This window comes from Carlito syrichta, unplaced genomic scaffold, assembly GCF_000164805.1.
Source record: "Carlito syrichta isolate Samal-C Ts95f unplaced genomic scaffold, Tarsius_syrichta-2.0.1 Scaffold315525, whole genome shotgun sequence".
NCBI classification, from domain to species: domain Eukaryota; kingdom Metazoa; phylum Chordata; class Mammalia; order Primates; family Tarsiidae; genus Carlito; species Carlito syrichta.
Genome location: NW_007259621.1, coordinates 156,367 through 167,735, shown reverse-complemented (window position 1 = coordinate 167,735; position 11,369 = coordinate 156,367). Strand labels below are relative to the sequence as shown.

The following is an 11,369-nucleotide window of genomic DNA, read 5'->3' as shown; positions in this document are numbered from 1 at the left end:
AACAGGGTGCCTGAATGAAACGTAATTGTACACCTAACCCTTAACTATACCCCACAAAACCATAATAAAAAATATTGATTTAAAAAAAAAACAACAACACCAATTTCTATGCCTTAAATACTACTCATCTAAATGCAAGTACACTTCCAGGAAATCTTATATAATTTAGCACACCTTACCTTTGGTAAATATCTTGCCTTTTATTGGGTTCTAGAGCTCCTTTCAACTGGCTCTCAGAAAGCAAACTATCAACCTATAACAAATGGAGATCATTTAAAATATTACATTGTTTAATATATATCGCCTTATGAAAAATAATTTTACTTCTCTTTTTTCCAATATTTTAGACACACAATAAAGTTGAAAGAATTTTATAGAGAATACCCATATACCTACTACCTAGAGTGTACCATTAACATTTTGCTAGACTTGTTTGATCCATCTATCCATCAATCTATCTCATTTTTTATGCATTTCAAAGTAAATTCCAGTCATCAGTACATTTCCCTCTAAATAATGTACTATATGTTGGGCATGGTGGCTCATGCCTATAATCCCAGCACTTTGAGAAGCCAAGGCGAGAGGACTGCCTGAACCTAGGAGTTCAAGACCAGCCTGCATAACATGGCAAGACCTTGTCTCTACAATAAATTGAAAAATTAGCCAGGCATGGTGGCACATTCCTGTAGTCCCTGCTACTCCGGAGGCTGAGGTGGGAGAATCTCCTGAGCCTGGGAGATAGAGGTTGTGGTAACCGTGATCATGACACTGCACTCCAGTATAGGCAACAGAGTGAGGCTCCAACTTAATAATAATAATAATAGTAATAATAATAATATACTATGGGTGTCCCTAACCAGAGTTCAATATTTGATGTAAAATTTACAAACAGTGAAATACACAAATGTGAAGTGTACATTTGCAGAATTTTGACAAATGCAAACACCTGTGTAACCAAAACACATCTCAAGATACAGAACACTACCATCACCCGGAAAGTTCCCTCATGGCCTTTCCCCACTCCATTTCTCCAGAGATAAACCTGTTTTAATTTTTTTCTACCATAAGTTAATTTTGCCTGCTCTTGAATTTCATATAAATTGACTCATATAGTATGTACTCTTCCATGTAGTATTTTTTGGGATATTTCCATATTATTGTATCATTAGTTTATTCTTATTATTACTGAGTAGTATCTATTATACTAAATGCACTACAACTTTATCTTGACTTAGTATCTTACAAACACTACATGTAACTTTGTCAATGTACCCACAAAAGAGGCACATACTTCTCTGGTCTCTTTCTACAGGTTATGTGTAGAAGATAAAGTAAATGGAAAAAGAGAAATAAAATTTCACTCGCTTATATATTCTATTTGGTCTCCATCTGAGTATTATTTACAAAATTCATTCACCCAGTGACAGAGCCAGTCATCACAGGCATAAGTAAGAGAAGCTGCTGTTTACTTGCTACATGGACAAGTTTGAAATGCTCAACTTTTTGCTTTGGGTGTCTTCTGTGGAGACAGGGTAGAATTAGCCAATACTCTCAAAATACTCTTTCCAGATAATCAAGGTGTCAAAAGCCTCCTGAGCCAAGTTTTCTCTAGGTCGAATAATCACTGTCATAGTTTAATAGTCATTTTTTATAGTTTACTTCTAAAACTTTTCCTGTTTCTCCTAATGTCCCAGTAAATTTAAAATTAGGTCATGTTAAGAGTCTACCAAAGCTCAGCATAACTCAATGCCCCATCAACATATATGTTTATTTACACTAGCAGAGTATTTTGCTTTTGATGCACCACTATCATTCCAATACAGAATCACTTGTATATTTATCTGCCAAATCTTTTGTAATTTTAAAACGAGAGTCCAAAACTGGATAAAAGATGAGCCTCAGTGAATCTCTCATCTGCCAAATAATTCCATGTAGTGGAAAGATATTTGGTGATAGATCACATGAAAAATAATTAAAATTAATAAAATGAAATATGAACTTTAGAAAATAAGTGAACAATTCATTGCTACTTTTTTTATTTTAAAAATATATTCGGTGTATTAAAACTTAGCATAAAATGTATGAAAAAACATAATAATCAGCATCCCACCAGAGATACCATTTCAACATGTTTCCTTCTATATTTTTCTATGTATATTATATATTAAAAACAGTTCTTGAAATACCGTATGCCCATTTTATTTTATTTGTCTACCTGGACATTTTATCACAAATGTTTTCCTTAATACATTAAAATCTCCTTAACAAAATTTTAATCAGTGTTATGTCATCATAAATTATGTATCCATTCTCCTATTGTTGACAATTTAAGTTGTAGTCGGTATTTTCTATTATGAGTAATGTGATGAATATTTTTGTACATCAATCTCCGACCCAATTTTTAATTATTACATACAGCAAATTCCTGGAAATGTCATTACCCAGCTTAGGAGGATACATATTTGCTACATCTCATCAAGCTGTTTTCCAGAGTGTTATACAGGTATCTTACACACTGAGCAGTGAACCTAAGTGCCTGTTTCATCACACTTTCCCCAGGACTGAATGTTGTGATTTTTTAAATCTTTGAGATATTCTCTCATCTGCAATTACTTGATTGTCTTTGAAGTTAACTTTTCGCACGTGATTACAGGTTACTTGTATTTCCTCTCCAGTTCGCGTCCTTTGCGCGTCCTTCGGATCTTAATGTCCTTCTTACGAATTAAGATAACAGCCTCCACTTGAAGAAGGTGCAAAAAAGGGGCGCGTGGAGAGGGGAGAGCAGCTGGAGGCACAGTTGGGTTGGAAATGGCTACTGATCAGAGTTTAGGTTGGAGCCTGGCTCGGTGGCTCAGCCTGTAACCCCGCGCTTTGGGAGGCTGAGGTGAGTGGATTGCCTGAGCCCGCGGGTTCGAGACCCGCCTAGGCCACTTGGCGAGACCTCATCGCTACAATAATTTTTTTTACAAATCAGCCGGACGTGGTAGCGCGCGCCTGTAGTTCCAGCTACTCGGAAGGCTGAGGCGGAAGGATCGCCGGAGCCCAGCAGGTCGAGCTGCGGTGGCCAGGAGCGGCCACTGCCCTCCAGTCTGGGCGACGGAGTGAGACGCCAACTCAAAAAAAAAAAAGAGTTTAGGTAGGTTGGAAGATGAGTCGTTAGGGTAGGCGGCCGAGATGTTAGGGCGGCAGGAGTGAGACGCCGCGCTCAATTGATGGTCACGGCTTTTGGGAGGTTCCGCCTGTGGCGGGGGCTTGGGCTGGGAACAGGAGGGGTTTGAGTCCCGGTTTGGTGCTGGGCCGCAGGGGTGAGGGAGCGGTACCGCGCGGAGTGGTAAGCGGGCTGGGGGCGAGTTCCAAGGATGCGGGCGGGGTTGCGGGGAGGAAAGCGCCGTGGCGCCGCTGCGCCCACCTCTCGCCCGTCCCAGAGCCCGACCCCTTGTCGCGCCCAGGCCCTCGGCTGCAGAGCCTGGCCATACCTGCAGCTTCAGCTCCTGATTGCGGCGCCGCAGGGCCTGGAGGGGATCGCGCGGCCGCCTTGGCAGCATCTGCCTTGCCGGCGTCTCGCTCGCGGAGGCGCCAGGGTGGCGCCGGTTGCCAGGGAAACCAAGCCGGCGGCGCAGGGAGATGACGCCATCGCCGCGCGCCCCCAGCCCCGCCCCGTTTCGACCCGGGAGCGGGTCGTGGGGAGGACGTCAGGATGAACTCTTGAGGTGGTCACTCCCGCCACCCCGCAGGTCCTGAGCGCCGAGCTCAGGCCCACTGCCCAGGGGGTCATTTTTCCTCGCCAGTTTCTAAGGATTGGGGACAGCCCCATGGCATCCAGATCTACAAGTCCCACGATACATCAGTATTACCATGAGGTTCTTGTTGGGATATTGTTTCATGGCAATTGTTTTCTGATACCAGGTTTGCTACACTAAAGATACAATTTGCTCAACTCTTTCCTTCACTGCAAGGATAATTTTCCTGTGTAGCCTTCTTAGGGTGCATGGTTCTGTTACATACTCTCACTTCAAAAGGCAGTTTTTAATTCTTTGCCATTTAGCGTATGGCTGAAGTTTCATTTCGTTCAAATTTTGCATTGTCCATTCTGAATTCTGTGAGGATGGTGATTCTGTCTGTTCTACAGCAAATCTATGAGCAAATAATGAGTTTTCGTTATGATTCCCATTATGATTACACCTCCTGTCAGGGAGATTGTAATGTTTTCACACTTGGGACTGCATCCTATAAATACGATTCCCAAACGCCACTGCACCGAAGTTGGACTTGAATTACAATGATGATGATTCAAGCTCACATTCCAAGTGTAAACCACAATGTAAATTTCTTCAGTGCAGCACATAAGTTGATTCCACAGGCCAGATGAAGTGCCAATTACTTATGCACTCTTTTCTTCAAATATAAAATACGGAGAGAAAAGTGTACAACTCACTGAATTTTCACACATTCAACACCCCCACCCCATGTAACAGCAGTCAGACTAAGAAACGAGACATTATCTGCAAGTGAATTGTCTTACCCGCTTTCTAGTCCCTACCCCCTACCCCACCCCTCAACCAAGCATAAATAGCACAAACTTGTTTTACTTCTTTGTGGATCATTTAATGGAATCATACTGTGTGTAATGTCCTCATGTCCTTCTTTCAACATCATGTTTGTGAGATGCATCTGTATTGTGTGGTTGTAGTTTGTTCATTATCTTTGTTCTCTGATACTTCGTGTACCCTAATATACTCATCCATTCTGTTGCTGGGCAGCTGGGTAGTTTCCAGTTCAGGGCTAGTGTAGTGTTGCTAAGAATATTCTGGTACATGTCTTTGGGCAAACATATATATATATATACACAATTCTGGGTCACAGGGCATGCTTTATGTTAAGCTTTAGGAGCTACTACCTGGTTTCCCAAAGTGATTGTACTACTTTATACTGTATCAGCAGGATAGTGGGTTTTTGTTCTTCAAAAACTTGATCACAGTGTTGTCTTTGTGGTAGATCACATCTTTATTTTGAATTAATTTCTGATTATGGCTCTTACTTAAAAGTTCACTTAAGCTGGTGTGGTGGCTCACATCTGTAATCCTAGCACTTTTGGAGCCAGAGGCAAAAGGATTGCCTGAACCTAGGAGTTGGAGACCAGCCTGGGCAACTTGGCAGGTCCTTGTCTCTACAATAAATCAAAAAGTTAGCCTGGCATGGGGGTGCACCTCTGTAGTTCCAGCTACTTTGAAGGCTGAAGCAGGATTGCCTGAGCCCAGCAGATCAAGGCCACGGTAACCGGGATTGTGCCACTGCACTCCAGCCTGGGCAACAGAATGAGACTCTGACCAAAACAACAAACAAAAAACCCTAAATAGCCATAGAATTTTCATTAAAAATGTTTGTAGTAAGGATGTAAATACTATAAAATATCTTATATGGACTAATGAGTCAGCACTTAAGAGGTAGTAAGAGGTAAGCAAAAAAGATAAAGATCACTCTAAAAACAAACATATCTACTGATTTATAAGGATTTCCTATTTTTTTTTTGGCTTACTCCATTGCCCAGACTGGAATACAGTGGCACAATCTTGACTCAACACAACCTTGGATTCCTGAACTGAAGTGATCCTCCTGCCTTAGCCTCCTGAGCAGCTTGGACTACAGGGGAGCACCACTACACTTGGCTAATGTTTTTTGGGGGGGAGAGTAGAGATAAGGTCACATTATGTTGCCTGGGCTGGTCTCAAATTCCTGGGCAGAAGCGATCCTCCCACTTTGGCCTCCCTAAGTGCTAGGATTACAGCCACTGTGCCAGATCTGAATTTCCATATTTTAAATAGAAAAGTTATGTGGGTCATGGATATAATGTAATTCTGTGTTGGTAAAATAAGCTAATAAATTCCCTAAATACGGGTGTATGTATAAAGAATGAGGACAGGTACAAAAAACTTTATTATTCTCATTCCCCTCAGGTGGAAAGATGACTTTGACTTTATACATGTTTGTACCATATTATTTCAGTTATAAGCATTTATTACTTGTACTTTCCGGTCATTATCATCAACACCACCTGGGAACTTGCTAGAAATGCATATTCTCAGGCCCCACCACAGACCTAGACAATCAGAATCTGTATTTTAACAATACCCTAGCATTTCGTATGTACATTTAAGTTTGAGAAGCACCACTTAGGTCTCCATTATGCTATAAAGGATGCTATTACTCAGCTGCCTCCTTTTTCTTTAAGTTGCATTTCTTTTGACTTTTTATCATAGTCAGGGCAGTCACCTTAATACCAGTCATTACTTCTCTGTAGTTATGCCTTGATGCCCTTATAAAAATCAACATAACCTAAAACAAGTAAGATCTGCAGTGAGGTAGCCAAACAAAACCAAGGCAAACCATGGCCAATGTTTCTTCTGAGAACAAGTTATTTCATAAAACTTCCATCAGTGTGTTTAAATAAATATAAATTTTGGATTGCTTCCTTACAGGAGACACTGAAAAATAACTTAATGGCTTCTGAGAGGCTTACAATGTAGAAATAACTAGTAGAACAAGGTGACTCAGAACCAACTAAAAGACTATTGCAAAAAGAATTAAGTTTGCAGTTTCAGGGTCTTAAAGAATATAATCTACCTAAAACAAAAATGACCAATTTTATGAGCATCCTGATGCAAGGTACTACACCACTTGGACCTGTGGTACAAGATGTTTAACAATGCTGTCAAAGGGCTTCCAAGCTTTGGCAACAGACGAGAAAAATGAGTGTGGGGCCAATGCTTTTGTTCAGTTCTGGCCTGGCCATGTGTTCACTGAGCTATGTCTGGGCCATGTTTCCCTAAGGTTTGGCCCCATCCTCTACCTTGCAGAGGTGAATCCTTTCTCTCCCTCTTTAGTTTCTAAATAAACTATATTTTTCAGTCTAAAAAATGAAAGTGTACCAACTACTACCAGTGTTACCTGGTGTACAGAATTCCTGCAAGATGAAATGTTTGCATGTATTGAATTTGAGTTCTAGAGTGAGGTCACCCATTGACTATGTCCACTAGACATTTGAAAGTATGAAGCAGAAATTGAAGAAAAGTATCAGGTGGGATAGAAGGATCTTGGAGGGAGTCTGCTTGGATGTGCTAGTTAAGCCAAGAGAATGACTGGGATAGTCACAGGAGGGGATAGAGTAGAGAACCAAGGGCTGAAATTACAGGTGTGACTTGAGAAAGACAGCAATAGTAAAGGTTTGGAAACCCAGTAAACTTTTGTGTTATAGAAGGGAATGAGGATTTCAAGAGAGAAATTGCCATTATCAAATACTCTGGCAGTGAAGTGTGAGAATTCAGAAAAAACTACAGATATAAATGGCTCTTGAGGGTGCAGAGAGCAGATTGCAGGTTAATAAGCAAAACATTCAGAAAATGATGGTGGATCACTTCTAATTGGCAAACAATGGCTTCAACTAAAAGAAATTTTAAACCAAGATCTGTGTGTCTAAACAGAGGAAAAGCAGGGAAGACTGCAGATGCTAGAGAGTTGATGTACTTGACAACAAGGAAGGCCTTGGGAGCAGATGCATAATTCAACCAAGGCCAGAAAGCAGTCAGTGTTGGAAGGGACTTGTGTGTCTTCCCTTCTGGTAAAGGAAACCTAGTGAGATAGAGCCTCAAAAACAGTAGTTTTCATCCTCAGGTGCACATCATAATCACCTGAGGAGCTTTAAAAAGCCTAATGCCCTGGCGATACCCCAAATTGCATGTCAAAATCTCTTGAGGCGTGGCATACAGGGATTAGTATTTTTAAATCTCCCTAGTTGATTATAATGTGCATCCCTTGTGAAAATCACTAGACAGAGCTATTGAGAAAGATAAGGGTATTTCCACATAATGGCCTTTTACCTTCTCCTATGATTGAGAACCATCTACTAGGAATGAAAGATGAGAAAGACAGCAGTAGTAAAGGTTTGGAAACCCAGTAAACTTTTGTGTTATAGAAGGGAAAGGAGTTCAAGGAGCTTAGTTACTGAGAAACCAGAAGGGTGCAGTCACAACAGAAGTCATCTGTAGTGGGCCAAGTGAGGAAAGTGAGGTGTCTTTCTTTGGAAAGTTTGGAGGCTCAAAAGAACAAAAGCAGTAGTGAAAGGTAAATGTATGAGCATGGATATAGTATCTGATTAGGAAGCTCAGGATGACTAATGAGGCGAACTGGGAGGGTGGGACAACCAGGGTCTCCAGAGTGGACAATCTTCTAGGAGGGTTGGGAGATGTAAGCTGTCCCAAGAGACCAAGTACAATGTGACAATGAGGTCCAAGCCTGTTGATGACAAGACCCAGGGTATGGTTGAAGCAATGTGGAATGGAGCAGATGGTCTGGGAAGCACATATGGGGCAGAAAAGGAGGCAGGGTCAGGAAGGAGAAGTAGGCCAAGATGGGCAGATGCTTGGTTAAACAGCAATAAATGGAGGTGAGGACGTGTATCTCAACAATTCAACAGAGTGTCGTTTCCAGGGTATACGGCTGGCACAGTGACTCCTGGTTTTCATTTTCACAGAATTTTGGCTAGCAGAAAAAGTACTATCTCCATGTGAGAGATTATTTTCAAATACATTTAAGTAGGGCAAAGGTAGAAAAGGCAACAGAAGTAATGTCAAGGAAAACTGCCCACCACAGAACTGGGGAGCACAGGCACAGTGTAAAGAGGTAGGAACAGCACAGAGGGGCTGAAGATCCCACAAAGGTATGGACAGGGCTCAGGAATGAGCAGCACATGTCCAAACATAGGGATACCCAAAAGTGAAACAGGACAGGGAGGTAAGTGTGTCAAGGTCTCCACATAAGTAATAAAAAAAGAGAATCAACCTTACAAGGAGCAGATCCACCAGGAACATGGCATAGGAATGAGCCCAAACAGGCAGAACTAGGCCATTCCTAACCCAGATCCTTAACCAGGCATGTTCCAACAGTTTGGGGACAACATGTGCCCCACGAAAATTACCTTGTCTCAGAGAGCCTCAACTTTTTGAGTCTCAATGAAGGATGGTAACTAGGAAGCTTCAGCAAACTGCAGCCTAGATGGGACGAGGCTCTAAAAACCAACATTTCAGCTGAGTACTGTATTCACAGAATGAAAAAAAGTCAGAAGTGACAAGGAATAATGGGCCGTATGGAGAAGGGTCCTTCTGTGGAAACAACTTTTCTGAATATTATTATGTTAATGTAGGGCTGAAACACAAAATTAATCTTTTTTTTTGAGCTGGAGTCTCACTCTGTCGCCCAGACTAGAGTGCAGTGGTCGCTCCCGGCCACCGCAGCCTCGACCTGCTGGGCTCCGGTGATCCTTCCGCCTCAGCCTTCCAAGTAGCCGGAATTACAAGCATGCGCTACCATGCCCGGCTGATTTTTTGATTTATTGTAGATGAGGTCTCGCTGCCCAGACGGGTCTCGAACCCGCAGGCTCAGACAATCCACTCACCTCAGCCTCCCAAAGGCGCGGGATTACAGGCTGAGCCACCGAGCCCGGCTACAAAATTAATCTTTAAAGGAATGAGTACAGGCAGTGTGCTAACACCTCTCGCAGATCAAAAATAACAGGAACTTGGTCACTCACTCTTGATTTTTAGATATGGTTGGGATTTACTACTAAGCTGTTTAAGAGGGATTCCCCTTCACATGTATATTCCATAACAACACATAAAAGGAGACTTTTGCTAATAAAAACTTATCCTCTGAATTTGGAGTACATTGCCCCTCTTGGAAGTTCGAAGGTCTTACATACATCACCCTTACCTTACTTATGTTTACACAGCTCTTTGCTTTTCAATAGATCCAGTAAAAAAAACCAAAAATGTTCCTTCAGCTAACTCTGTTTTGTGATTGTACCAAGAAACTGGCATAAGTTCCCTAAGACATCTGCTCAAAACACTAGTGTGTCAGTTTTGAGAATCAAGAGCTCTTGATGCAGTAAACTGCATGACAGGCAAGACACAGATTTTCCTTTCAGAAAAAAACGTTCAAAGGCGTTTAAAGCTTTTTATTTTAAAAATAAAATTGACTCATAAAGTGCAAGAAGACATAATTCTTTCCAGTGCTCAATATCAATCTTCAACAAGCTGCTGGAAACAGAAAAGAGAAAAAATTAGAAACATATAACCAAACTTCAAATTATTATACTGTGGTGTTAAAACAAAAACTATAAGATCTGGTGCTACAGAGAAGTCCTGAAAATTTAGCATGCACAGCTGTGATGTAAAAGCTAGTTACTAGATGAAAGGCTTACAAACCACTCTTGCCACTTTACCGGGCTGCCAACAACCTAAGGATTCAGACTGGAGTTTACAAAACGTCAATGCAAAGACGTCCTATGGTGCTAACCAAGGAGGTCATGGGAAAGAATGATGGGTGTGGGGAGGAGGAGGAAGGTGGCAAGAACACACCTCCCCGGTCCATTCTGAAGTCTGATGCTTTCTGGCTGTAAGACGATATTGCACGGGGCAAGACATTCCCATTAAACACCCGCAGTAAACTAAAATACGACACCAAAGAGCACGTTACTAGAGAAAACAAAACGTCCTCCTCCTCTGGGCGAACAAGTCACCTCCTGCAAGCTATCCAAAGTCGGCCCCAAGATGTCCGCCCGACCCAAACGTCTCCCCTTGGAGTGCTACTGTATGCACGGCTCACCGACACTGCGGGAAGAGTCCACCACGACAGGCTGGGGGGTACAAGGCAAGCCGGGCTCGGGCCGGCGCCGAGCCTGACCTCCCGCGCGGGCATGGCAAGGTGGCCACGCGGGGACCGACGGCGCGGGGTCTCAGGCCAGGTCCAGTTTCTTCTGCGTCGCCGCCAGCTTGTCCTGCAGCCTCCGCTTCCTCCAGTCCAGGAAGCGCCTCCGCAGCCGGTTCGCCTGCCAGCCCAGGACTACGCCTGAGGCAAAGGCTACCAGCACCGACAGCTGCAGCGTCCTCTCGGACACATCCGCCATGGTAGCTGCCGGGCGTGCAGCGCGATCTACGGCGTGGCGGCCGGGTCAAGCGCTGCAGCGCGTTCACGATCGCGGCGCGGACGAAAAGAAGGCGGGGGCGGCCGGACACGCCCCGCGCAGCTGGCCACGCGGAGGTCTCGAAGCTTGCTAAAGACGTTCCCAGCCTGTGGATACTTCCAACTTCCCCTCTCCTGAGCCCCGACTTGACTTAATCAGATTTTGCCTTACCTTGTTAGCTAATTTTGGGAGCTTGTCTTGCTCATCCTGCTGTAAGTGCAAAGTTCTGCATTTTCTTTCAGCAGCAGAACGCGAGTCACATGTGTAACTTTAAGTTTTCTGGTAACCTGTGTGTTTTTTAAATAGACAAATAGAGACGTGAAATTGTGTTTAATAATATGCTTTGCCCAATATG

The 11,369-nt window shown here is 43.0% G+C and overlaps 1 long non-coding RNA gene across 1 annotated transcript; it reads right to left on the bottom strand.

The window, feature by feature from the left end:
• Positions 1–9,991: 9,991 nt before the first annotated feature.
• On the bottom strand, positions 9,992–10,984 carry LOC103275535. The gene is made up of 2 exons (XR_505318.2): positions 10,657–10,984; positions 9,992–10,088 (listed from the first exon to the last, which is right to left on the bottom strand). It is a non-coding gene; the product is annotated as an uncharacterized LOC103275535 (long non-coding RNA).
• Positions 10,985–11,369: the final 385 nt, after the last annotated feature.